The sequence below is a fragment of the Gymnodraco acuticeps genome, unplaced genomic scaffold (assembly GCF_902827175.1).
Source record: "Gymnodraco acuticeps unplaced genomic scaffold, fGymAcu1.1, whole genome shotgun sequence".
Taxonomy (NCBI): Eukaryota; Metazoa; Chordata; class Actinopteri; order Perciformes; family Bathydraconidae; genus Gymnodraco; species Gymnodraco acuticeps.
In genome coordinates, this window is record NW_022992265.1 from 3,367,192 (window position 1) to 3,394,779 (window position 27,588).

The window sequence follows — 27,588 nt, forward strand, 5'->3', positions numbered from 1 at the left end:
TATGTGTGCCAAATGATTGTAACCAGCCAGTCTGATGTGATAAAAGAACAGGGAGATGCACTGGCTGAGGTCGTTACTTGATTGATTACAATTGTGATAGTTCTTAAAAAGGGACCATTACACTGAATTGTGTCGAACAATAATGAGTGAAAAAAAGGCTTTCTCCAAGAAAAGTTAATGAGTACCTTTTTATCTCTGTGCTGACATATTCTCCAATTACCCCGACGATTTCCAAAAGGATGATGAAGACTGTCAGGAGCAAAAATGCAAAGTAACTCCAACATCGGGACCAACACATGCTCTCCACTGCTGGAGCCAGAGACTCTTGGCTCCGAGTGAGAGCGTCCCAGCCAGCTCTTCTTGGCACCGCTGGCTTTATGTCCTGGGCATACTGATTTTCATATCGGGGTTCATTTACATAATCCTGCCTGCGCTTGGTCTCAGTTTAATGAAGGGTGGTAATGCATTTCTATAATAACAATGTTTCACCCCTCAACATGCCAACATAAACAGAACAGTGTGATGACATCTGGGTAAGCACTCGCTGAGTCTATAATCATGAGGAAGAAAAACCAGTAGTTGTGCAGCCGTGTCAAGGCGTCAGCATTTTCAGAGACAAAGGAGGTGTCAAACTTTTTTCTTGATGCGTCCTGCTGGCTTCCAATGAGGCAAACTGTGACAAGTGAGCAGATCCAACCCTACAAAGGGTAGCCATCAATACAAATTCCTTCTTCTCAGAGTCTTTGCTGCATCTATCCTTCAAGCAGTGCTGCAACTGGCACAGCGTACTCTCTATACACAAAAAAACTGGGAAATATTGTAGAAAATTGAAAGTACATTGTATTTTTTCTTTCAAAATACTACTGTATGTGCTGCCTAATCTTAGTGGTTGAAGAGGGAACATATTTAAAGCGGCAATAGGTGTTCGTATTTAAGATTTGCCTTTTTTGATAATCTAGGCAAATCCAGTTGCGTTTGACTATATACAGTATTTATAAAAATAATAACGTTGCTGATTGAAAAATGGCAAGAAGAAACTACTTTAGTTAAATTGTTAAATATTAAAAATACAATCTTTTAAATGTACCTCCTTATCAAGTCTTCCAAAATTATATTTGTCCATATTGTGTACCATCAATGCTTCAATAATAACATTTAGGCAGCAGAAAACAAACACACACATTTCACATATTTTAAAATTGCACTAGTTTTAGAAGTATTGACATAATTCAACAATCAGAAACAACTAAAGCACCTCTGACTGAACTGAACACCTTAACAGATGGCGCTTAATATCGACTCTGTGGACTCCTGATGGGAACTTGGGCTCGCACTCACACCTCCAACCTCCCAACACAGAGTTTCTTCTTAAACAATGCTGCCATGGTGGGGAGATTAAGTAGGCTGCCACAGGAGTGCACAATGCTTCATTAGGCCTAGCAAGGAGGGATGTCTGTGCCCAAAGCAATCTTGGACCCAGTGAAATGTCAAAGGACCTCTAATGTAATCCTGCATGCTACTCATTACTGCCCACTGTATTGACTATATTAAACAGAGTTAGAATGATTATTCAAAGGATCAAATCAATTGTTCACATAATGCCTTCACTCAGGATCTAATCACGACTAGCTTTATGTATTTAATGGTGCTAAGGTCAGCAGTGCATACAACTATGCATGTGAAGGTGGAGATGTTAATGATTCAAGTAATTGTCCTATAACCAGTGTTACTGTGCTGAGACTGGGGAATCCTATCCAGAAACTTTTCAGAGTGGTAATTACACCAAACAGCAAACTGCAGTTCTGCAACCATGAACTCCTCTGTCGGACTGATTTCATGCCTTTATAATGATTCTGTGAAGCATCCTGACATCCTTCAACGTACAACATAAATTGCCACAGCTGTAAGTGTAAGAGACAGTTTGGCGGTAAATGGTTGAAGTGACAATTAGGGGATTTCTCAAAATCCTAATGATCACCGACCACTGGTGTTACTCCAAATAAAATAAACAACCAATGGTTAAAAACTGAGCTGGATGCTTTTCCTTTCACATGAAAAACCCAATATTGAAATCCACAAAAAGTGGAGAAAACAAGAACATAAAAGTTTGGCATTACCTCCAATCTTTCAAGCCCTCTGTATTCGTAACTCTAAACATTTACTCCAAACTTTCTGTCCTTGATAGTGGTGATAGAATGTAAATCCATGCAGCAGCCAAAAGTGCAGTCCTGCCACGGAGGTGTGTAGTTTCAAAGCTAGACGTCTCTTGAGAATTGGGGAAATCCCTCAACTTTGTATGCAGCTTATACGTGGCACAATGAAGAGCAATAGCTACAATTCAGTTACGTGTATATATCCACACTTTTAAAATGTTCACCATTTTTATTGTTGATGTTTAATTCAACATGATGCAATATGTTCTATGTTTCAAATCATTTATGAAGTCTTAATAATTTAGTTCTTCTTCAACGCTGGGTGAATATGAAACTAGAGAAATAAAGGGCATGTCCTTTGCATGAGTCCTGGTGTAAGCTTTAAAGAGGTTAGCACATCGGGGATCACAGCGTTCCCATGTCCAAACGGTGTCTCAAACTGAAATGTGATCCGGTGGGAACAATATTGCGGCCTCTTCAGATTAACCTGCTTTGAATCTGTTCAGGCTTTATCAGCACTTTGTCAGTCTTTTTCAAACAGGATCGAGCAAAGCAGATTAGCCTGGCTCTACACCCGCGACATCGTTCACTCATTTGACTCACAGATGAATGCAAAATTATCTCTAATTCGTTCAGGAAAAGCAAATAGAGGAAACAGCGTCCGGCCAAAGGCTTGATGGAAGGTGTCGTGCCAGGATGCCTCAGCTTTCACCTCTGCTTGTATGACATGAAAGTCACAGCACACGAGGCAAGATGTGCGCACGCTCTCTGCAGCAAAGGAAGGTTGGAGGGGATGAGCTCCATCTCCAGGAGGACAATAGAGTGCCACTGTCACAGGGAGTAGACCCTCTCTGCCACCGAGAGCGGTCAAGTGGAAGGGGCCAGCCCTTGAGCAGGCTCACTTGTGAGAGTGTGTATGCGTGTGTGAGTACGTATGCAGAGGGAGCAATCTGGTGTGTGCTGGAGGCTATGGCCTCTTTGACGTGATACATTCCCTTTGCAGCTCTGAAAAGCCAGGAGGGAGCCAGTCAACATCCTGCCACATGCCCCACTGTTTATCTTCCTAAATCTGGTGGCGGGTTGCATCCTCTAGGCCTGCCCCCGCCGCTCTCTCCTCTTACAATAATCTCCGTAATTTGTGGCGACATAAATGACCATGCACTTCCTAACTGATTTCCTGCCACTGAGCCGAGAACACGGTAACCTGCAAGTGGCATTTATATTGCTATGCAAATGTTTTCTGTGCTTTAACAGATTCAAGCGGAATCAGGTTTCCCAAAACAAGCTGGAGAGCTCAGAGCTCTGAGATCAGAGCCGCTTACTGAAGAGAAAGAGAGAGCTGGGAGGGGAAAAAATTCAATTCCAAATCCACGTCTTCAGAAGTGGATGGAAGCTGAATGCAAATAAAGTTCTGTTTCTCTGTGTTGTGATTTATCACTGTGCCGAGCAGGAGTGCCGAGGCGGGCGGTGTATTGAACGGAATGACTCGCCTCACATATTGGAAAAACAACTCAACAACAAAGCACAGGAAAAATAGAGCCAGACAGATGGATGACCTTCAGTCCTCCTTGGTGGGAATAGGTAGAGGAATTTGTTTGGAGAGCTAATCGTTCACTCTGGTAAAATAATTGTCTGCAGAGACCATCTCTACTTCAAAAAAAATGATTCGGTACGAGGTACTTTTGTGAAGTCAAATAAAACGATAGGGGGATGAAAGTAATGAATGATGGAACATAAAATAAGAAATAAATGAAGCTAGGAATATGGCTTTGTGCCATTTTTTTTTAAACTACGCCGGTACAGAATGACAACACCTTTATCTTTCATGAAAGATTGTTATTGAATAAAAGTCGCACAACAAACTGTATCAGTCTGAGGATGGGAATACAAATGCCTTTCTTATCAAGGGCCCCATAATGGATGCACCATAACCAAATATTAACACAGCATTTGACATTTCTCTGTGGCACAATGACATTGCAGCACTCCACCACCACGCACTGTTAAACAAGCCTGATGGGGAGAGCAAATGTGTCCGAATCCTGTTTCTGCTACTCTGCCACATTTGTGCTGAAAGGCATCTTTTTAAGCCCCGTTGCTTGTTTTTCTCAATCCCTAGAATGTAACGAGGGTTTACAATCGTCCATAGTTGGACAAAATAATCAAATCCATTGGGAATTCCGGCTTTGTTGTTGCTTGTTTAAGCCTTTATTTTTGCTGGTTTGTTTGTGAACCCCTGGGATGCTATGCAATTCAGCACATCAAGCTACGTTCAGTTAACAAAACATTAGAGTAGAACAAATGTGTTGCGAATAAAAAGCAAGTCAGCTGAGTGCTTCCTGTTTTACTATACGCTGTTTCTCAACATTGGTGCTCATTCATAATTTCCAGTAAACCAGATTGATTGAGTAGGAGCCTTGTGTTTTTCATCTCCCTTCTCTCCATATAATTCTCCGGTGATGAGTCATGTCACCATTGCTCTGCCATGGGTGAGCCTCAATCTCCGTGCCCAATGACTGCACCAGAGAGCAATCCTTCAATGCAGCCCCAGCATCAATCTGGCTTGGAACAGTTGGTGATGAACCTGGACTGCCTTGAAAAGTTCTCTGGCTGATGGCTTCCATGATCAGCCTTCACAGCTGGCTGTCTGATTCATACCTGAACGCCACATCAAGAGAGAGGTCACCCTTCTGCTCTGCTTACATGTTGAGTTTCACTTCAGAGGACAAAAACGCTCTCAATCCCGCTTCAAAATGAGTTACATGTAACATAAAGCATTTGGAAACCTGTCAAACACAGGATTTCAGAATAAAAGGCAAGGCAAGTTTATTTATATAGCACTTTTCAACACAAGGCAATTCAAAGTGCTTAAAAAGCTTATAAAAGGTCCTCTGGATTTATATTTACCTCATGTGGCTAAGTAAATAAGGTGACACACTGTTCACCATTTCATTTAAGTTTCCAGGGAAACTGCAAACAATACATTTATTAAAAAAAAATGTAATTCCGGTTTTTATCATTTCATTTTTATCGCTATTATAACAATGAATGAAACAATACAGCATCAGTTCTCTTCATAAGGCATAAGTCTTAGAAGAAAATAAAAATACATATATGGGTGCAGAAATATATTTGACATTTAAACACCTTTTTGTTTCCATACTCTGGTATTTTGTTTACAGTAGTGATAAGACAGAAACATGTTTTCTACAGGTGGTGTATATAACTTATACATGTTGGATAAAAGGAAATATAAATGTTGCTAAAAATGTTACAGCAATGGTTTTTGTAAACGGTTTTAATCACCAGGTCCGTTTGCTTTGGAGAGGAGACCTGAGCAAGTCCTGAAAAATGAACAATTAAGAAATCATAACCAGGAGAAGCTACCAGAAAAGGTATGTGTTAGTAACTTAAGACCTAGCCAAGAACACTGGAATAAATAGCACTGAATGCACCATTAATATTTTAAAATAGAAGAGGTGGCAAAACAAAATTATGTCCTTGGCTGTGATATCTTATTAATCCGAGAGGTAACCAGAACATCTTGATTCTCACACCTAATCATGAAAATCTCACAGCACTGTTTATTTAAAAATAGCCATACATCAGGACAGTGACAGAGAGCTTACAATGGTGTCGGTGCAGAAATAGACTGTTCTATCTAACCGACACGCTGCTACCATCTCAATATTTCAGTAAGGAGCTCATTGCTTCTAATCCTCACTGACTAATCTGGGAATATGATTTCCATTCACAGGTACACTCATTGCACAGTCTTCAACAGGGAAATCTTCTCCATGCTCATGTTCAATCTCCACAGTTATCGGTGTTTAGTGGAGCTCAGAGTTAAAACAACGCTGCTCTGTGAGGGCTGGGCAAATTACTGTGACTAAAAACAGGTGGGAACATTTATAATCACCTACTTTCACACCGAACACTAATTATTCTCTAATCTGGTAATAACCTTGTTCAGATAATGACATTTATTTTTCTTGTTTCATTTACTGCTATTTGAACTCATTTCAAAATGCAATGTGTATGTTTCTATATTAACATAAGGTCATGGCTGCAATGACTATGGCAGCTGCATTATAATGTATTATTATTTGGCCACTTCCATTACTTGGAAGTGAGGATTGAGGTGCCAACATTTAGGCTAGATATATGTGACCAACAATTACCCATCCTTTGTGTCGTCAGACTGCAGACTCTTGTTGACCGAATTCTCGAGGAAAAGAAAAATCAATCGCTTTCACTCACATTTGAACACCGCATTTACATACAAGCCACACACAGTGAGGGAGACCTGAAGTGAACTTATACGACAAGTGAAAAAGGCTATTAAATGTCTTGTCCTCCTCAAAAACAAATTGAGCTTCTACGCACATCCTCTAGGACAGTAAAGAAGTAAAGAGTATCACAACCATGACAAGCTTATAAAGAGGTTTGTGTCTTTAAGCTATTATGCATTATTTTGCCAGCACTGCAGAGGGGAGTTGTGCTCTAATTAAACTCACCTCCAAATATCCTTCCCGACACTTCTAGAATACTCAAAAGCTTTAGAAAAGTGGCAGAGATGGGAATTTGTTATGCATGTACTCAGCAATGCTAATAAATCCCTGTTTAAACTTCAGCCAAGATTAGCGTTGTAACCTGGAGAACACATCTCCAGGGTGCCACTGAGTCACAGAGGTCACTATTCAAATTATTTGACACATGAAAGCCTCCTGTGATTGAACCAGTCCTCAGAGGTAAAGCCAGCTGCCGGAGGAGGGCTGTGTGAACTGCTAACTACTGAAGCAAACATCTGCGTGGATAAAAAGATTTGCTGCAATAGAACGTTATCAAAGCTAAGAAAATACAGCTCAAACGATGTGGCAGCATTCTGTCTGAAAATGAGGGGGAACACACAACACTGCAACACATTTTCTGGATGTTCTCTGGGGTAACTTCAAATTTGAGTTTTGACTAAAGTATGAAGAAGATAAACCCCCTGACTAATGAACTCAGATTTTAGTAGGGTAATATTAATTGCGGAAATATAATGAAAATGGGAATTAATAACAATCGGTCTAATTTTAAGGCTCAATCAACTCATGTGTGCGTAGTTGCTCTGTGAGGAGGCTTTTAGAGCAGGCAGGACCTTTGCATGGATGTTAAACAGTTGAATGAACACACTCTTGTCAGTGAGGAGAACAGCATACTCGTTTGCAGCTCCATCCCCACACATAGAAAGGAACAAACCTCTTCTGTGATAAAAGCTCATTAGCTCTCTGAGAGGATTACATCTGATCACTCGGGGCTGTCACAGCAACACTTAATAGATTTGTTTCTACCTTTCTTTGCACTTTGTAAATAACATGCATTTTGCTTCCATTGTAAGTCCACACAAAATATTTTTTCTGCCCGGTGAAAAATGACATTGCCGTCACCTTTAGAGATATACCTCTGAACATGACTGCTAATCTACTGCATTTGCTAAGTGCTTGAGGGGAAAGGGTGAGTTATTAAGATTGAAAGTAAAGACATCCTAAATGATTAAACACATAATTAACAGCCCCTGCATGAAGGGCATGACTTGTCAAATCCTAAGGGATTCTTCCTGATCGGCCAGCTTAAATCTCCCACAAGTCATTCTTCTGCTCCAAACAAAACATCAGCTCAGACACATAAACTAAACCAATGCGCCCTAAAGCAAATGAAAACGTCCTCAATATCTTTGAGTTATACCCACTGTTATTATATCATCCAAACATCCCGGGAATCCAAAGTTAAATCATCTTTCTGCAGTGGCCTTCCAACATAAAAACAGCACTAGAGCTACATCTGGGGTTTATTCCACAGCCAAATTAACAAGTAGGCCAAAGCACTGTTCCAGACAGAAATTAGTGTCCTGCGATCCCCCCCCCACCCCCCACCCAACCGACACAAGTCGAAGAAATACATATCTTTGAGGAGAGATAAATATCCACCGATGTGCCAAATGAACATTTTGTTTGTCCGACAACAAAGTATAAACAAAGTCTTCCGTGACAATCCAAAAAATCCCGCTGAGCGTTGGCCGCTGCCCCAGAACAAGCATCTGTCAAAACAAACAGACCGTGTTTTCAAAATATATAAATATATAAACAAACAACTTATGATCCATAGTTGGAATAAAAGAATAAAGAGCAGATATTGATAAAAAAAACTGTGGAATCTCAACAGACATAAGCGGGACAATCATAGCAATTTCACTTATGGGCAAAAAGTGAAAGGAAAGAAAACATCAATGGCTTTTGGCAGTAAGAAAATATGGCATTATCCCAAACTGCAGAATATACATTACAAAGATAATAACCTTAAGGATAATGGTGTTCAAGCCATTCAAACAATACAAATAACCTCTAACACGTAGTATCTTTAAGCAATAACACTCAGCAGCTTCATTTTGTGTGCATTTACACACATGACTCTTCAAAAGGGGACAACATTCACACTGTAGAAGGGAAGCATGTAAATGTATTCATAAATTATTTTTAAATATAAATTAGACAAATTCATTGGACCCTAGAAAAACAATGATTAATGTGAGGGCTGAACTGTGTTTTGTTTGTAGTGAAGGGTCAGTTTTAAAGTTCACCTATTATGCAAAATGCATTCGTTCAAGTCTTTTAAACATAAATAGTATACATATCCCCTTTGTGTTCAAAGATTCGTAAAGATTCAGGAACAAATATTATCTCTTTTTGTCCTGATCCATTTATATAAAAACCTGTATGAAAATGAGCTGATCAGATTTGGACTACTTTGTAATGTCACAATGTGTTTTGGGGTAGTGCAACCATTAGCCAATAACCAACCAAGGTAACCCCCCCCCCCCTTATCACCTGAATCTCCTCCGGCAGAGGGTCTTGAGGAATGGCAGCTCATTTGCATTTAAAGCTACAGACACAGAATCAGCACTTTTGAAACAGAGGGGTTTATGGGATGCTACAATGATCTGATCTGTTTGGTATTTCGAGCCAAACACTTCAGAGACATGTTTTGTATATCTCTGAGACCTATAATATATTGGTGAAAAAGAGAATAATAGGGGACCTTTAAGGTAACACCTCTGCAGCCTTTTGTCATACAATTAGATGTTTCATTTTATAGCAACAACAGATTTGGCACACTAAAGAATGAAGTAGGACGAAAGACAGACACACATCCAAGAAGCTTGCCAACCGCCAACGCATCAGTCACGGACTTTGGTTAATGGGATTGAAAAGGAGGTCCTGTCATTCACTGCGAGGATGATACATCATTTCCAAAATGCGCTTACTCTGTACATAGCTGGTTCATCCAGATGTGAAAATGAATGATATAAAATAAGATAATTCATTCACCCTCGTATTGTTATTCAGGGTCACAGGGACAATCCTCGCACCCATTAAACAAAAGGCGGGGAAACAAGACGGACAGCTCAACAGTTAATCAAAGGGCCTCAACAGACAATCATTTTATATTTATGCCTAAGGGCAAAGGATGTGGCTTGCATGTGCTTTCAATATATGAGGGAAATACCAAAGCATGATGATACATTGTCTGGTACAGGCAATTATTCATGAACAATGAATTTCAAATGAAACAACATATTTATTTACTCTTCATTTTCTCTGATTGGAAAATGTAAAATGAACACCTAGCAAAAAATGATCTTAACTTAAGCCTGACTTAAACCTGACTAACCTCAAACCTAAATAGTACTTCAATTATGTCAGCTTTGTATAACTTTCTCTTCTATGGCACTTGTTTGTAGTACCTTGATAAAGAAACAACTCTTAATTGCATCATATCTTTTGGGCAGCTTGTTAGACAGAAGCAGAGAGGGATATCACAAAGCATCCACAGGGATATAAAAGCATCTCACAATAGCCGCTTCAACTGGAAATGACACCTACTCTGTGAGCATCCAGGTTGCCCGCAAGGCCCAATAATGTCTCCACACAAATGTTTCACAAATGTAACCGCCATTTCCCCAGTTAAACACAATTCATTCGTAACTAGCACCAGGGCGCACAAGGTGATGTCAAACAAGGCTGTGGGTGTTTGTTAGGGGAGTGTAAAGATGTGTAATTCCCACAATCCTCTCTGCTCATAAATGGGATAGATAGCCACTGTCAGTTAGCATCACCGTCATTGTAAGCCGCTTGATTGTTAGCTGCAGAACTCACAGGCACACTATCTCTTCTTTACTGCTTTTTCTCCAGATTTACAGAACAGATGCGTCCTGCAGCACCTCCAGTGTTTTAATTGGATAACTGCAATTAAAGCTGAGCTCATTCCGACGACACCTGATGGTATATCACTTGATCATCTAGAAAAAAAGATTGCTGCATCTGTTCACCCCTTTGTTTGTTTTTAAGTTATTGTTTGAGGATGTTTGCTTCTAAATAGGTATTTGACTAAAATGGCTGTGGCAAGTATAACTCAAGGACACATTAAGGTGTTAACACACAGTAGGCCAAGTCTCCTCTCCAGTAAATAATCTTATAAAACAAGGGGAAAAACAGTGCCATTGTCACCTAGTGGCCTGAGTGACACACGTGAAACTTTCCCAGTTTGTGTCCAAGCAGGGACTTGATGCATGTTACCCTCTCGTTCCCCCCATGATTCCTGTTTGCTTTAATGATATCAAAAAAAGGCAACAATGCCCCAATAAAATCACACTAACAGACTGCATGGTATGTGAACATTTGGAGGTACACCGTTTTTCACCTTCTGATCATTTCTGTTTCATCAAACAATCTGTTACCAATAAGTACATTATATTATAGGATATTTGGTCTGTTCTGTATTTGTTTTCTTCTACTTAGATCTCAGACACTTCACAAGCAATCATTTACCAGCGTGTTTATCAAGCACAACTAGCAATGCTCAGGCTGCTTTCAAAAGCAGCAAATTGCTATTTGTCATTATGAGCACTGCCCTTAGGTTATGTTGTGTTTGCTTCAGTCATTCATGTTAAGTGTTTCTGTTTTATCTTGTTACTCACGTCTGGTATCATTTCCAATCCCTTTTCTTCTTGCCCTTTTGTGGTTTCCCGCCAGTTTTAATTGTCTGCTGATTAGTTTCACCTGTCCCTCGTTAACCCTGCACTCAGTCGACCTCCTGCTCATGTGTTCCTATTATTAGTCCCTCACTTTTTAGGCAGCCCAGTTTATTTGTTGGAGTATATTTTGTTATTAGCCAGAGGCTTGTACTACGAAGCAGGATTTGGGGTTAGCGAGGTTACTTAAGGGTTAACTGTAAGTGCACGACTCCGGTGTGTTGCAAGGCCAGATACTGTACAGTTAAATAAGCAGAAGTGTTTTTTTAAACAACACATTAAGTTGACGCTGTCTGTACGCTTCTCCAGGTTTCTGATTGGTCAAATGTTGCTAACCCCGCCCCTTTCATGTGAACGCGGCGAGCTCTTAGCCGAAAACAGAAAATCTGGCTTGAGTTACTGAGCTGATAACCAGCATCGTAGGACTGTTTAGCGAGATAGCGTTTGTTGGGTTAATTAAGCCAGATATAGACCAAAGATTTCCAGGGTATGTTGAACTGGCTTCGTAGTACAGGCCGCCTCTGGTCTACTCGCCAGTCTTTTGGACCAGTAAAATCTCTGAGGCTGTATTTGAGTCATTCTTGACTGTGATTCTTTCAAAACCTCGACATCGTCAGGCTCTATCTCCCGTCTCCCACCATGTGCCAAGCCCATCACACTTTACTTCCTGAATCAAAAGAGCAGCATGTCAAAGCAGACTACATTTCAGTAAACAAAAGCTAATCAGTTGTATCTCAACACAAACTATCCATGTTACGTCGCCAGATGAGCAAACTCCATGATGGCACCAATGGGGGTTCGAAATGCTTTATGGAAAAGGCTCCTTTTCAAAATCACTTAACACAGAGAAGGGAGATTAACTGCGGAGGGTATCACCTCGTAATCAGTCTTATTTTGAAATCGTTTATACAATTTAATTCAAGAGGTTTATTTTATAGGCTTTTATCTTTACTGACAGAGTTTGTCAGACAGATCATAATGCCATCAACTAGAATAGTCCTCCTAGTTCAGATCATTATTTCATAAATATGTGTATTTTGTTTAACAGGATGTGTCATTTGGCCTCTCATTAAAAGTGTCACTGTTTTACTTTTGTCACACAAAAAATTATGATTACACTTAATTGAGAACTGCAATAAAACATATAATTGTGACTCACTGTACGGTGTCCTGTATTATGAAGCTAATTAGGTCATTAGCTTCATTGAAGACATTGTTTGGAGATGAAGTTACTCTCACCCATCTGGCTAATGGCTTGGTAGGGTCTCAACTCCTATTAAAATATCTGCCACAGAGGACAAAGAAATATATTGAATCCTATTATTGTCTTAATCTAATTATTCAACATCAGTGGAGTATCATTCTCTCATAGCCCCTGACAATTCAGCCATAATTGAATAAGGAATCCAAAAGGGGTTTCAAACATACATCAGTTAAATGCTGATACATTTATTTGAATAGTCTAATTTAAGACAATGTGATGTATATCAGGCTATAAACAACCAACTATTAACTTTTGTATTCATGTAATATTATGTAAATCAGGTTCCTAAATAACAAAACACCAATTCCAGCAGTCAGTCATTTATCAATAGCACCTCTTGCTCAATGGTAACATCAGGTTGTAATGATCCTAGAGAATAAGTAATTAGGAATACAACAGTTATAGCAAATAGCCAATCAGATGCTCACAAATGTCCACCCATCTGCCATTTCATAGACTGCTGGTTGGCATAATCTTTGGCTTATGACATGTGCCTGGTCTGAAAAGGGTTGCAGTGATACTCTGCTGTAGTGCCCTTCTAACTAAACTGTCAGCCACTATATCCAAATATAAGACGGCACATACAGATGCACTCTCTGGCACATGTTTAAGACACTGGCAAAATATAGATGAAACAGATAATAATACACTTTGTGAGAGCAGAGCCTTAGCGATGTCATGTTGCCGGAGTTGGATAACTAAACTCAGAACATAAAGTGGTGTTCTGCACAGTGATTTCATCTCAAAACTGTCTGCTTCATCACTGGACTGCCAGCAGACTGCCCAGCAGCAATAAAGACAGAAGAACATCACAAGATCATTTAATTACATCAACTGTGTTGGAAAAACGGCATAAAAGTGCACAGCTTTGAAGACCCATTTCCAGTAAGTGCAATATAGCCTGGTCTTTGTTAAATGAAACACATATATATTGTTGATGCAAAATATACAAAAACAACAACATCTTTGTCTTGAGTGATCATGTAACCATTGCATCCATCTCCATTTCTCCAACTTAACTATGGACTATGAACAATTCAGTTTAAGTACAAATAAGTTATTAAAATGTTAATGCAAATGATACTGTGTTTTGAGTACGAAAATGACCATCAATGTGATACAGTTTTAAGTGTTTTAAGTGTGAAAATGGTGAAGCTATATTTGTATACAAAAGTCATATTCCTTTCAGTTCTTCTGTCGATAAAGATCTGCACCTCTACCTCAGCTGTAGAGAAGCGGCCTTCTTCAAATTAAACATGTTTTTCAGAGCTTTTCGAGAGCCCTCAAAGCCTGATTTTTGGTGATTTTCAGGTCAAACTGCACACTTAATAAAAGACAGAATTTACAGCAGCAGAGCAAACACAAATCTAAAGTTTGCTCAATCTCCCTGATTATAATGGGGTTGTTCATACAAGCTTCCAACAATCAGGTAAGATAGATGTCATATTTTGTCTGCCACCAACCTTATGTCAGTGTTGTACTATCAACAACAATCATTTCTGCAATGAAATGACTAAAGCCAGTGAAAACAGACTGATGAACTTAATCATGAATACCTTTCAAGAGTTGTTTGTGAGAGGAAATATATCAGCTAGTGTTGATATGTATACTGACTGTCTACACAAACAGTGCAGCAATCTAAACTTGATGGAAGACGTGCAGCAACCGACAAACCCATACCTGGTAGGGTAAGTGTCATTTTACAATACATTAGTACACTGAACAAAAATATAAACGCAACACTTTTGTTTTTGCTCCCATTTTTCATGAGATGAACTCAAAGATCTAAAACATTTTCTATATACACAAAATAACCATTTCTCTCAAATATTGTTAGGGTTAGGGTAATGTTGTGAATCGAGTGGCCCATGGTGGTGGTGGGGTTATGGTATGGGCAGGCGTATGTTATGGACGACAAACACAGGCCACTCGATTCACAACATTACCCTAACCCTACCCCTACCCCTCACACCAGATACTGACTGGTTTTCGGACCCCCCCAGACCCCCCCAATAAAACAAAAATGCACGTTTCAGAGTGGCCTTTTATTGTGGCCAGCCTAAGGCACACCTGTGCAATAATCATGCTGTCTAATCAGCATCTTGATATGCCACACCTGTGAGGTGGGATGGATTATCTCGGCAAAGGAGAAGTGCTCACTATCACAGATTCTTTCAGATTTGTGAACAATATTTGAGAGAAATGGTTATTTTGTGTATATAGAAAATGTTTTAGATCTTTGAGCTCATCTCATGAAAAATGGGAGCAAAAACAAAAGTGTTGCATTTATATTTTTGTTCAGTGTATGTAATACATACCTTTCAAGATTGAAAGCTGAGGGCTTATGAAGTTTTGGAAATAAATATAATTTGCTTGGTGGAGTGCTGGGAAATAGACTTGAAATAGGACGTCAGAGCCTGTATGCCAACTGTATACCATCTCAATTATTGAGGCTAATATATTTTCAAGAAAGACAAACATAGCCACAAGCGATGCTTTATTCAAGCAACAGGAAGCCTCGCCAAGGGCAATGTGACTGCTGATAAACCCACGAGTCAACAGCAGATTTAATCACTGTGTCCCACTTGGCACATCATGGGAGAGTTCAGACAGATTTATCTTAACAAGTCTTTGAACCTACGTTCACTCTATTTTGTTATCTCATCAAGTGGATGTGGAACTGAAAAGAGTATGACAAGTTTCATTTCCAGTGGGTGGTCATGACAAGCAAGACCTAGATCCCACCGCAACAAACAAAATTAATTGGAAAGAAAAAAAGCCCTGCGGTAAACCTTCTGTAATTCCATACCCTGCAGACACAAAAAGTGTATTAATCAACTTCAAGTAGAATTTGGCCTTGTTGTCACCTGTCACCCACACCATTATCCAGGTATTCTGATTTCTTAACCGATCATGCTCACAACTCACAACACCACTGAAACAACCACGTTACAAAACAAGGAATCATTGCCAAACATCTAAATCAAAATCAATACAAAAACAACAAAAAGTCTCATATTGACTCCCAAAATAATACATCATTCATATTCTATTGCTATTTGCTTTTTTAACAGGATTTTTTAATATTGAATAACGATTTTTATAATGAGGCTTATTATTTTAGTTTGTATATTATGTAGTTGGTTGAAGAGGTGGAAGTCAAATATAGCTTTCAGGTTTGATTATTCTAATAGTTTTCTTACAGCGATATAAAAGTAAAAGCCTAACCATTCTCAACCTTCAGTATAACCAGTTCACTGCAAGGTCAATCCACAGTTCGTAATGGAATGGTTAGATACCTGATGAGTGATTGTAATTAAATGATAGTTCACTCAGAGTTCATTGCCTTTGAAAACATATAAGGAGTAGCCTACTATCTGCAAACCTTGAAAATATGTCCAAAGCAATGCTTTACCAAGCCCAGCGAACATCCACAATGCCATGATTAACTCTGCAGTGCGCTTGCCGTATGTTGCTATCTATGGAGACTAGCCCAGCTTGCTACCCAGATTGGATGACCTGCTCCATCAATTACAGTTCCTTGTTTCCTGGCCAACCGAATTCCAGGAAATCCACTGTGAGGTTGGCTCAAGTGCAGGTGATTAGCTCGAAATAAATGTTAGCAGATAAATGCAAGAGTGTGTTTTTATGTTGCATATACAAACAATGGGAATAATAGGTGTAACTCGTGACGTCTGTAAAATTGCAAAAATGTGCCGTTCTGCTTCATAAACAAAGCACTTTATAGACTGTGTTGTTAGTAGTACACTTGTTTTTGTTTAAGGCATCTTGCTTGAGTGAGAAACCTGTGTTATGGCAGAAAATCATGACGGCAGCATGTACATAATGATATTGACGAAAAATGAAGGTGGAACTCAGTATGAATAATTAAGTAGTGATCCACATAAGGGAAAAACAAATCAATACAACAGCTATGATCTAAAAGTGTTTCCTTCTCTCACATACACACACAGAGACAGGACTTAATCAAAACAGGCTACATAAGCAGGAATATTCCCTGCCCTCTCTACCTGCATACCAGCGTCCTCGTTGCTCTTCCTCATCGGCCTGCCAGCAGCCACGCCTGACTCCAGGCTTCTCTGTTTGCTTTACTGTGCGGTCTGAGGTGTACACTGAGTGGGCTGGGCTGCCTGTGAGAAACACAAGCTGATAATATCTAATCCTCTGTGTGAAGGACATATTTGTCTATATTTGTCATGTTTAATAAACCCGGAGCAGACTGCTGAAATTTGACTGCAGCACCCCCGTTCACTAGCTATTGGAAATCATGCAGCCTGTTATTGCAATTCCATCAAATAATAAAGATCAATGATACACACAAGGACTTCAAATAGTTATTGGTGTTGAGATAAACAGTGTATGAGTTAACATTAAGACTGATCTATAATTAATTTGACTCCATTTTGGATTGAGAACAATTCCCACACGTTGAAGGTCAAATGCAATTCTTTATGTCATCGTGCCAGAGAGTGCAAGTTGATCTCTATATCCCGGTGATCCAGATAAGACTTCATAAATTCATCACAGCCTGAGCCGTATAGAGGAACAGGAAGCAAGATATCTCTTTGCTCCTTAATATCACAACATCATCTCAAGGATGGCAGGAAAAACTACAGCGGCAGAGTGTTCTTGTGCCGAAGGGAGAGATATTTGGGATCTGGCTTAACTCGTGCAAGCTGAGAGTGCTTGTGGTGCTCTCAATAAAAGGTATGTCTTTGAGATTTAAACCTTAAAAAAGGTTTTGTGCCAAAGCTTTTTTTTTTTGTGTGCAAGGAAACGGACATCCACTTTGCCAGAGCCTCATTCAAATCTTTGCATATGCAGGATGCTTGGTGAGACACATCTGGCCAAAATCTCCTCTAAAACTATTTCATGGAGGGGGGAATTGCCAACTGCAGTACATGCATTATGCTGAACAGTCAAACCAATCAGGCCGATGCATGTACTGCATCAAGTACCAGCTGTTAACAGAGATCATTCTTGATTTTCATATTCATGGCTTTGTTTACTTGCTGAGGGCACTGCCTGCTGGTTTGCGCTTGTACCTTATTCAGATATTTCAGAGACATTTTAAACAAGGACTTTTCAATAAATATGCGACCACTTGGTCTTATTTAATGGATTTATGCTTTTTAAATAGTTAAATTATGTAATAAATAATAATCCAACTGTACTGTAGCTTCTTTAGTACATAGTACTTGGTACTGTTCTTTGTTATTTTTGAACTATGCTGCTGTGAGATTGCCATACCTCTCAATTGAAAAGCAATGAAAGAATCTTGAAGAATTGCCTGGAAAAACTGAAAGTTTTTTTTTCCAATGGACTGGCATCATGCTGAGACTTCAGCTCAACAGGTTGAGCAAACGGGTCTTGATCTCCTTCGAACACACAACAGGTTATTCATCAAGTGTTCTTATTGTTCTGATTGTTAACTATTATAGAGGCATTACACGGGTCACTAATAAAGCTTTTACCTCGCAGAGTCTGGAGCTTTGGAACTTAACTCCATGCAGTAAATCAGGGGGAGAAATGTATGTAGTTTTCTTTCATCCTTTCTTGTCAGTTTCTGCTGTGTGTAATATATATATATATATATATATATATATATCTGTCGAGGCCAGCCTTGCATTGTAAATGCAGAGTGAACAAGCCTTTACATGCTGAAAGCATAAGTACTGTACTTTAATTTCTCCAATAAGAAGTGAGTCAGCACAAACAAAGCCTAGAGTTGTAATAATGAAACAGTTTGACAAGCATTTACTGTATCAAACTGGACAAAATGAATGTGATACGTGCATATTTTTATATTGCACCTTTTACATTAACTGTTGAAATAAAGGAAGAGTGATGGTGGTTCTTTCTTTTGTTTTGATTCACAGCACTGCCCGAATTCCTGTTTGTATTTTCATAGCGTTGCTCTCTGAATTGTTCAGTATGCATCACAGGCCTCTGACCATAGAGCCGTGGCGGAGAATAGCCTTCACTATGCTCCAGACAACTGTGGTGAAATTATATTAAGCTAACATGCCAGATTGTTATCAAACTAACTGCCACTTGATAGAAAATAGCAATTCCTTAGACTGTAGTATGCTAAAAGAAATGCTTTAATTTAAAGTCCTTGTATGCCGAGGGGTTTAGTGGTGTAATGCGTGAATAAACATGCTATTATCTTTCCTTTTCCATGTTTTTCAACTACTTCCACTGAATATAACAGGATATGGACTGAAAAACATCACCCAGGGGGAGTTGAGAGGGCGGCCCACTGATGCAGGCTTTGCCAGCAGTCAGCTTCTGTCGTCTTGGGCCCAAACAAATGAATAAGGAAACAACATCTGTTTAGCTTAAACAGTTTTTAGGGGATAACCAGCTCGCAGTTTGATATGACGTGACACCTGAGTAATGCTGACGGAACACATTCTAAATTAGGTGCGGAACAGTGGGCTCAGCCATAGGGTGAGCCTTCGAGCCAACAGTATTTGCTACAGGGAGGTGGAGGAGGAAAATATTGACAAGCACGCACCATAGAGCGTGTCGACGAAACTAAGCACCTCAAATGTAATGACAATTATCACTGCTGCCTTGGCTTCATCAAACAGCAGAGGAGAAAAATGTCCTCAGATTGTTTGTGATTGTTACTTGAAACTTGAAGTACTTCACATTCAGCAGCTCAGATTGCCAGCCCCCCACACACGCCACTACAAGAGTTGAATGCAACCCAACTTATTCAATTTGCTTGAAAGGAGACCAACTGAAGTGAAAGACACAAGGGTTGCAGCACACGAGCCTTCATATACAAGGGCTTAAAACATTGGGAGTTAAACATGTCTAAACTGTGTCACCTGCTGGTGGGACTAACGGTGCAAAAAAGATCTGCAGAAAACAAATCCACCCTGGTCATTTATCAAGCAAAAGTGCCAAATGTGTGTTGGTAACAAGTCATCTAGGGCAAGAATATCTTAAAAACTTAATGTGAATACTATACTGTCAAGATCTCAATGATGAAATAGGCAGAGCAGCTATCACTGGTCTGAAGTGCTAATATCATATCTGTGACTTTATTAACATAATATAGTATCAGTGTTTTATGGTGTCATGCAATAAATGAACTTTGGCCTCCTGTGCTGCGCAGATATATTTAATAATTTTTTTTGCCTATAAATACCTGTAGCAATAATGATTACAGGTTGTTTTCCTCAATGCTTTATACAGTACAACCTTATAAACCAAAAGCTCAGCGTCGTAGATCTGGTTGGGTTTCACCTTAAAACAAATTGGGGTGATGTTTCTTAAAAGGCCAGTATTGCACTTTTGTTGTTTTCTGATTCCTCTACCTGCAATTCAGCAGAGTCTTTGTGAGAAGTAGTGCCCCCATGCTCTTTCCAGGCCATGGGCTGTACAGTAATCAATGTTGATGAATGAGTAGGAAGGCTCTCTTTATTCCAGCCCTCGCTGAATAGAAAGTTTCCATTATCTTCCACAATGTATTCACTCTATCAAAGTGACAGGGTTGAGGCAAGCCACACTCCATTGGCCTCTCTGTGCCCATACCTACCTTCATCCGTCTACTCAAAGGAACAGGGAAAGCCGGAAGAGAGTGCTAAAATAACACCGCACAAACCTACAAGATCTATAAGACTTGCGTCTCATCCATCAATGCTGTAAGGATACAATTACATGCACGCCTTGTGCAAAAATATACACGGTAACAGGAAATAATTCAAGAGACGATGGAGGTCGGCACTTTATTTTTCTCTGAACCATTTGACAAAAAGCCACTGTGGAACATTCTTAAAGAAATATCATTTTTTTCACTTGGCTACATCAGATTTATTTCAGAGCACACATCGCACCTGTTGTGACTCGGCTAGCCATCAACCTCTGACACTATAATACAAAGAATTCAAGCAGTTTTCAGTGTCTCTTTATCATGTACAACAATACAACAAAAGTTACATTGGTAAAGCTTTTGTAATGCTTGAGTACTGCTTTAAAATCTAGAAGACAGACAATTGTAGTTGATGATAAGCTACTAGATTACTTGTAATACTGCTAAAAATATGCTACATAAAAAAAAATTAGTAGACGGGGGGTAGTTGCATTTTATAATAGGGTTAGGGTTAGAAAACTGAACACTGTTGACACAGATGTGGATTGGGGAATGGATTGTTGCAGAATCTTAGATGATATGAATCTTGATTCCAACATTCCTTACATTTTTCCGAACCCCTTTTTACTTCTATTGATTCTTCAAGATCTTTTTCATGTCCGATTCTACTCTCTTTAAAAAGGTAACAACAACCCAGCTGTTCATACAACCAGCTGATCTCATAAACAAGAATGGGCTTTGTGTATCTCAGCACATGTGACATTATTATATGGCTGTGTTCATCTGCTAATCCTTTAAATTCAGGTAGGGCAAAGGCTATTGAAATGAAGTATAATGTTTTCTTCATACAGTACCTGGTGCAGAAAGAGGCACAGAGCATCTCCTCCATGGTCATGTGGAGATGTGACATGGCTTTGTCTTACACATCGATCACTCTTTTGTTATGGCATTTCTTCACAGTGCTTGTTCTTAGTGTTGACCCTGTTTTGAGATAAATTCACTCCTATATTATTAAGCATGACAGCGCAGGGGCCAGTAGCTGTAATGATTTATATCACTGGATGAGTATTAATAAAAAACAATCATGAACGCTGAACAAAATCAAGATTCAGACACGATTTTAAGTCAGGCAATGAATCAAATTATATTGGATGTCTGTCCTCCTCTATTTAACTTTATCTCAGGCGCTAACAATTAAAGCCACTAAATGCCATCTTCCAGTGTGCCACTTGTAACAGATTGCAGCGTAACTAAACTCGCTTTTATAAGTTGGGAAGGTTATAAACCTCAAATATTGAATTTCAGGGTGTAAAAACATCATTTAAAATTTGGTGTAATTAGGAGCAAAATCTGAAACATTCGAATATAGTCAGCTGTCTGTGAAAAGTAATTTCTGAAAGCTGTAATTATTTTTTTCCTGGAGTCTTCCTGAATTGCTGAAAGGTAAGACGTTTAGTGTTACCACACAACCAGATGGTCTCGCTTCCATACTGAGAAGCATTGAAAGTAAACAAGATGAAGAGGCTCGGTCTGAATGCATCAACCAATCTATCAAAGGCATCCTTACCTTGATGATGATATCCTGTCTGTATTGCATAAAGCCTTAAGAAAGCAACAATGTGCTATACAATCAGAATACTAAACACAAAACACAGCAAATTAAAAGACAACATTGAGAGGACTTTCCATGCAGCTGGAAATTGCCATCCTTCAGGAGATGGATTTCTAATAAAAGTCTAATAAAAGCCGAAATAAGATGAAGAGGTGCCTTGACATTTCACATTTTTAGTTATTCTTCACCAGGCTTTCCTCACATAATGGGGAAGGTTTAACATTTGTCCTTTAGCCACCATAAAGACTGCTTATTAGCATTTTAATTCCTAAATGAACATATTTAAATGCAAATTATACCCTCGTGATATCTGTGTAATGGTCAAGTCTGACCCGTGTGTACAACACAAGCAGAGTGCTGTTTAACTGTGGGCTGCCTCCAAGGATCCCCTTCACAGAGCAGGGATTTGCTTCTATCCTTCTTATTGTAAACCCTGAATTCAAAAGCTGTAGCATGTAAGCACCTTATCAGGAAATCCTAAATAACACCTGAACACAAATATGAAAGATTTGAAACAGTGCATGCATGTAGATAAGGGATGTTAGCAGGAACAACTCATATCCCTGATGTTTAAATAGAAGTTTGAATTCAGATTAGTTAACTGGTGTTAAACTAAAAAACACTCAGAAAACACTTGAGCAATTTAATCTATAAAAAAGACATAGGCTTTAACAGCCATGTGAATAAGCTGTTCACATTAATTGATTAAAGGTCCTACAAACTAACAGTAAGATGACACGTTTGATTGATTACTCAACCAACCGGCCCAGACCAGTTTGTATGGCCTTAAATCAAGTAGGAATTATCGTTGGTAAAAGCAGAACATATGCATTGAAAGCTCCGCAAACCAGTATTGTGTGCTCAGATCTTACTCAGAGAGGGACAGATATGATGGGTATAAAAGGAGCCTATATCTGACTGAGACCTGTTCCCCCTGAACTGCACTTAGCTTTCATCACTGATCCTCGAGAGGCCAATTTCCATCTGCTTCGAATATTTATGTTACCTAAAAGGAACCTGATTGCTTACGCGCCTTCTCATCAGTGTCATCGGCTTACTGGGATGTAAACAGTTCTCATTGCGGCCATGTTTTATGCCAGGTGGAAGACTGGCTGATCAAAATGACAAACTGTTATTGTGATGCGACAGCTCAATGGCATTAGGCAACACATCCTCACTCCCAGGTCGGCCTATGTTGACGTTATGTCAAGTCCCCTGTCGGCTTTTTCCAACGCAAGGGGGGGGCCTTAGCGTCCATTTTCAACGCAAGGGGGGGGGCCCTTAGCGTCCATTTTCAGCTTTCCGGGATGTCCATATGCTTCTATAGACGCTCATGGAAGCACGGCATTCGTTTGTGTCGGCTGCCCTTAAAGGCAGTGAGCGTCCATTCTCATTGGATAACGGATAATTGTACACCCGGAAGTAAGTATTCCCCTTACTGTCGATTGATTTTACAGTGATATCTGCACTACTCGTCGACTAAAAAACACCAGATTATCCTTGTTAATTACACAACATTGATTGGTTTAAATTGTGTGCAATGCTTTTGTATTTTTCCCCTTCGATTCTGAGAAACAAATATGTTTTCGGAGTAAAGGATGGCAAAAGACACTACACTACCCAGAATCCCCAGCTATCGTTTGGACTACACCATGTGCTCTGTTTGACGTCACGTGATCTTCAAATTTCTCCCTGAAGAAAAAAAAAACATGGCCGAACTTCGTTTTATTCTCGATGGAAAATGCCTATTTTAAAGTTAGTTTGGCCATTAAAATGCGTTTTGATGTCATTTGATGTGAGAAATATGAGTTGTTATTTCAGATTATGTGTGCAGTGGATGTACAGATCTTTAGTTTGCTAGTTATTACGAAGATTACTTCAGGAAATTGCGTCCATAACGTTTTCATTGTTACCAAGGTGGTTGCTAGGGACGCTGCTATCGATATTATTTCTGTTATGTTGTGTAACTGTTTAATGGTGTTATCTTTATTGCTACCCCCTTCCCCGTCAATGTATAGTGTTGGTCCACAGCGAAAACATATTAGTTTAACAAAATCCGTATCTAAAGATACGTTATTTTCCCCTGTGCAATTCCAGTCTCACATCTCACAGCACATCGTCATTAACAAATAACGGAAACATTGAAAAAAAATACAATAATACTTTATTCCGAGTGTGCTTGCTTTTTTCTTTGGAAGTCATCACATAACGGCATTGTAATACACGGTTCGGCTGCATTAAATATTACATATCTGCCGTAGTTCTGTATTTATAGAGCCCTGATGAGAAGACTTCTAGACAAACATGAGGAACTGAAAACGTGACGTGGATCATAAATATATCAGCCATTAAACAACATCTTACATTTCTTTTCACACAATACGTCTCCTTGCAGTATCAACACTAATTCGGCTGACTTTTATATTTGATCCAATTGGTAGATAGGCTGTATTTACACCATAAAGGTGCACAGCTGATATAAAGGGACACCTAGTGGTTAAAGCATGTTATTGAATTTCATTATTTTTATCATTAGATATTAATAGGATCCCTATAAAGTATATTAATTACTCGTTATTCTCTACTAATAGTTAATTAAAGACTGTATATAATGACTATTTTGCATATCCCTTTCAAGATTTCAAGATTTTCTAAGGTTTATTGACATATCATATAGGCCTACACAACTATGGTGTAGTTATGCATTGAATGAAAAACTTGGGTCGCAGGTTCCTCAATAGTGCATTACAAGACATCTATCAATATTTGTGCGTACCTCCAGCAATGTTAACTATGTTGAAGCACTTATTTTAACTGATATTATACATAATGTATTATACTCTTATAAGATGTATGTAGATATTTCATCTCCGACCTTGTCAGGTATTGAACAATCAATAAATAAAGAACACAGAATTGTTGAATATAAAACACAGAATTTGTGTGATTATACTAAATGATTTACAAATAAACACCACTGCATATTTAACTGTTACACATGCTGATGTAACGCAAATGTTTCAACTTGAGATCAATAAAGTATATCTTATCTTAAGCTGATCGATGGCTATACTGCCATATTTGCAAAATGTGCCTCTGAACCTTAACAACTGCATGTTTCAGGCTTATCAATTAATGTAATGTAATGTAATGTTATCAATTAACAACAGGGGTCACAAACATAAGACCAGCTGTTAAATAAAGCTCTTCTGACCTTAGCTGGCATGTGTGTATATATATATTAATGCTGCCCATTATGGGCACAAGCAATTTTCACCCATTTATTAATTATATGTTTTAAATGTGAGTGTTTCCTATCCCCTAAACCTCCAGGGATGTACACAGTTTAATACTGGCAACTTCTTATTATGGGAAATACGAAAACGTCTTTTAAAACTACAACTCCCAGTAGAGACGTGCCATACAGAACATGTTGCGAAACAGAATAGCCAGCATTTGTAGTTCTGGGGACAGGGTGGGGGGGGACGCGGTGGACCCGTTCAAATCCAGTTTTGGACAGTCTGCGTGGTTCCATCCCATTTCAAGTGCTGTTCGAGGCTCGGCGTAACCCTCGGAGCACACTCTCCAATCACAGAGCTTGAGGACTATCACGGGGTTTGTCAAACAGAGCACATGGTGTAGTCCAAACGATAGCTGGGGATTCTGGGTAGTGTAGTGTCTTCTGCCATCCTTTACTCAGAAAAAAACATTTGTTTCTCCGAATCGAAGGGGAAAAATACAAAAGCATTGCACACAATTTAAACCAATCAATGTTGTGTAATTAACAAGGATAATCTGGTGTTTTTTAGTCGATGAGTAGTGCAGATATCACTGTAAAATCAATCGACAGTAAGGGGAATACTTACTTCCGGGTGTACAATTCTCCGTTATCCAATGAGAATGGACGCTCACATTGCCTTTAAGGGCAGTCGACACAAACGAACGCCGTGCTTCCATGAGCGTCCATAGAAGCATATGGACATCCCGGAAAGCTGCAAATGGACGCTAAGGGCCCCCCCCTTGCGTTGAAAATGGACGCTAAGGCCCCCCCCCTTGCGTTGGAAAAAGCCGACAGGGGACTTGACATAACGTCAACATAGGCCGACCTGGGAGTGAGGATGTGTTGCATTAGGCATATAAGGCTGCAGGGGTCATCACCGCATGCTAATGTTCCTGATGGGAAGGAGCAGACCGCTTGCAAGGTAACTCAAAAGCCTTGATTGATGTGGAATTAATACGTCATTCGTTGCAGAAAACATAGATGCATCAACAAGCTAATCATTGAAAGGATGTCTTTCTGTGTAGGGGAACCGCAGGACAGGTGGGCCACAATGTTTTTTTACAATTAATTAAGTTTTTTCCAGTTGTTCATTGGTGCAGTTCTACTTGATTATGGAGTGAATTTATGTTCAGGCAGTGTTATGGAATTATGTTGTATCCAACTACATCTTATATAGTCAGTGCACTGTCCCTGTGCCCTAGTTAACAAGTATAAGCTTTTGTTCTCCCTTAAAATGGCTTCATCTTTGTAACTCAGACAGATATGCTATAATGCTGAGCTTTAAGGTTACAAGGTATCTTTCTGTATTTCTACATGTTTCTTCATTACAGGCTCTTCCTGCATGATTTGTCACATGCAATTCCATCTTATGTACAAGACAAATGTCATCATCCATCAGCTACATCACCAAATGAATAGAGTATGTTTCACAAACTGTCAATTACTGTGAGTAACATTTGACACATTCGAGTTGTTGATGAGCAAACAAAGCACCTCTGCCTCTTAGAGCTTTATAAAGCCTCCAAAGCTTCAAAAGCCTATGTTAACATAGACATCAATGCACCAATATTTGTTTAATTTCACACAGCATTTTCAGTCTTGGCTCACATTGTTACCTGCAACCTGTTCTGTCTTGGCTGAGATCAGTGGTCGACTGCAAAAACTAATCTGCCGTGAGCCCTTTCAAGACTTTCTAAGATACTTTTTACTATATTTGTTTAATTCCAAACGACTACAGTCAGTTTGTCAATTTAGACAATGGTAATCTTCCAACCTGATTACTTTTACAGCAGGGCAGGCCAAAACCAGACCAACCACTTTATCAAAAGTTACAGTTCTCACTTTGTTTGCCAAATTTCAAGATAATTCACGCAATCTTTGAAAACACAATTACTGAGAAAATCCGACACTTACAAATCTCATACCTAATCACCTCTCACCAGCAACCCGTGAGAAAGCAAAAACAAACACAAAGTATAATGAAGCGGGCTGAGCACAAAACCCAAAAATAATTAGCCAATTAAAGGTGTGAAGCAACACAGAGGAGGTGGCGTGTGCAAAGTCTCAAGGTCAAACACATTTAAATGCAAATTCAAATAACCGATTGGCGAGGAGGACATGTGGTTTAACGACCACATACAAATGGAACCATCTGCCTCGGTGAAGCCGAAATAGCTGAATAGTTTACAGGAATGCACTTACATTGTGCAGTAAATTAGCAAACTGCCTATGAGCTTAAAGTGCAATTAACAATCAACAAGAAGATAAATAAAACGGGACAACAGAAGCTAGTTGAATAGTGAAAAATGTAATTTAGAGTCTGCATATAAGAAACGACGAGGAGAGGAAAAGATAAACTGAATCTGTAAATGTGGAATGCTTTGCTGCATTCCACATTTTTGGTGATTGTTAACTTGCAAGTCATCTTTCAGACCAGGCACCTGGCAGTATAGCTGGCAGGTTATGACACATTGGAGAAAAAACACATTTGTGTAGAAACAACCGAATCGATACAACTAAAACCTGGCTACACAGTTTCTTTGTATCGAACTTGTAAACTGGTTTTCAAATAGGTAGGA

The 27,588-nt window shown here is 39.3% G+C and overlaps 1 protein-coding gene across 5 annotated transcripts in view; it reads right to left on the bottom strand.

Moving 5' to 3' along the window:
• The window catches only part of cadm2b (cell adhesion molecule 2b), a 150,589-nt gene that overhangs the window by 74,921 nt on the left and 48,080 nt on the right, over positions 1–27,588 (bottom strand). Inside the window, exon 1 of one of the 5 annotated variants that reach the window (XM_034206998.1) lies at positions 16,522–16,588. The exons of 3 other annotated variants lie outside the window; for them this stretch is intronic. The gene's annotated coding sequence lies outside the window, so the exon portion shown is untranslated. Of the gene's footprint in view, positions 1–185; positions 285–16,521; positions 16,589–27,588 lie in introns of those variants that run through there. One more of the 5 variants, XM_034206999.1, reaches the window with a different exon arrangement.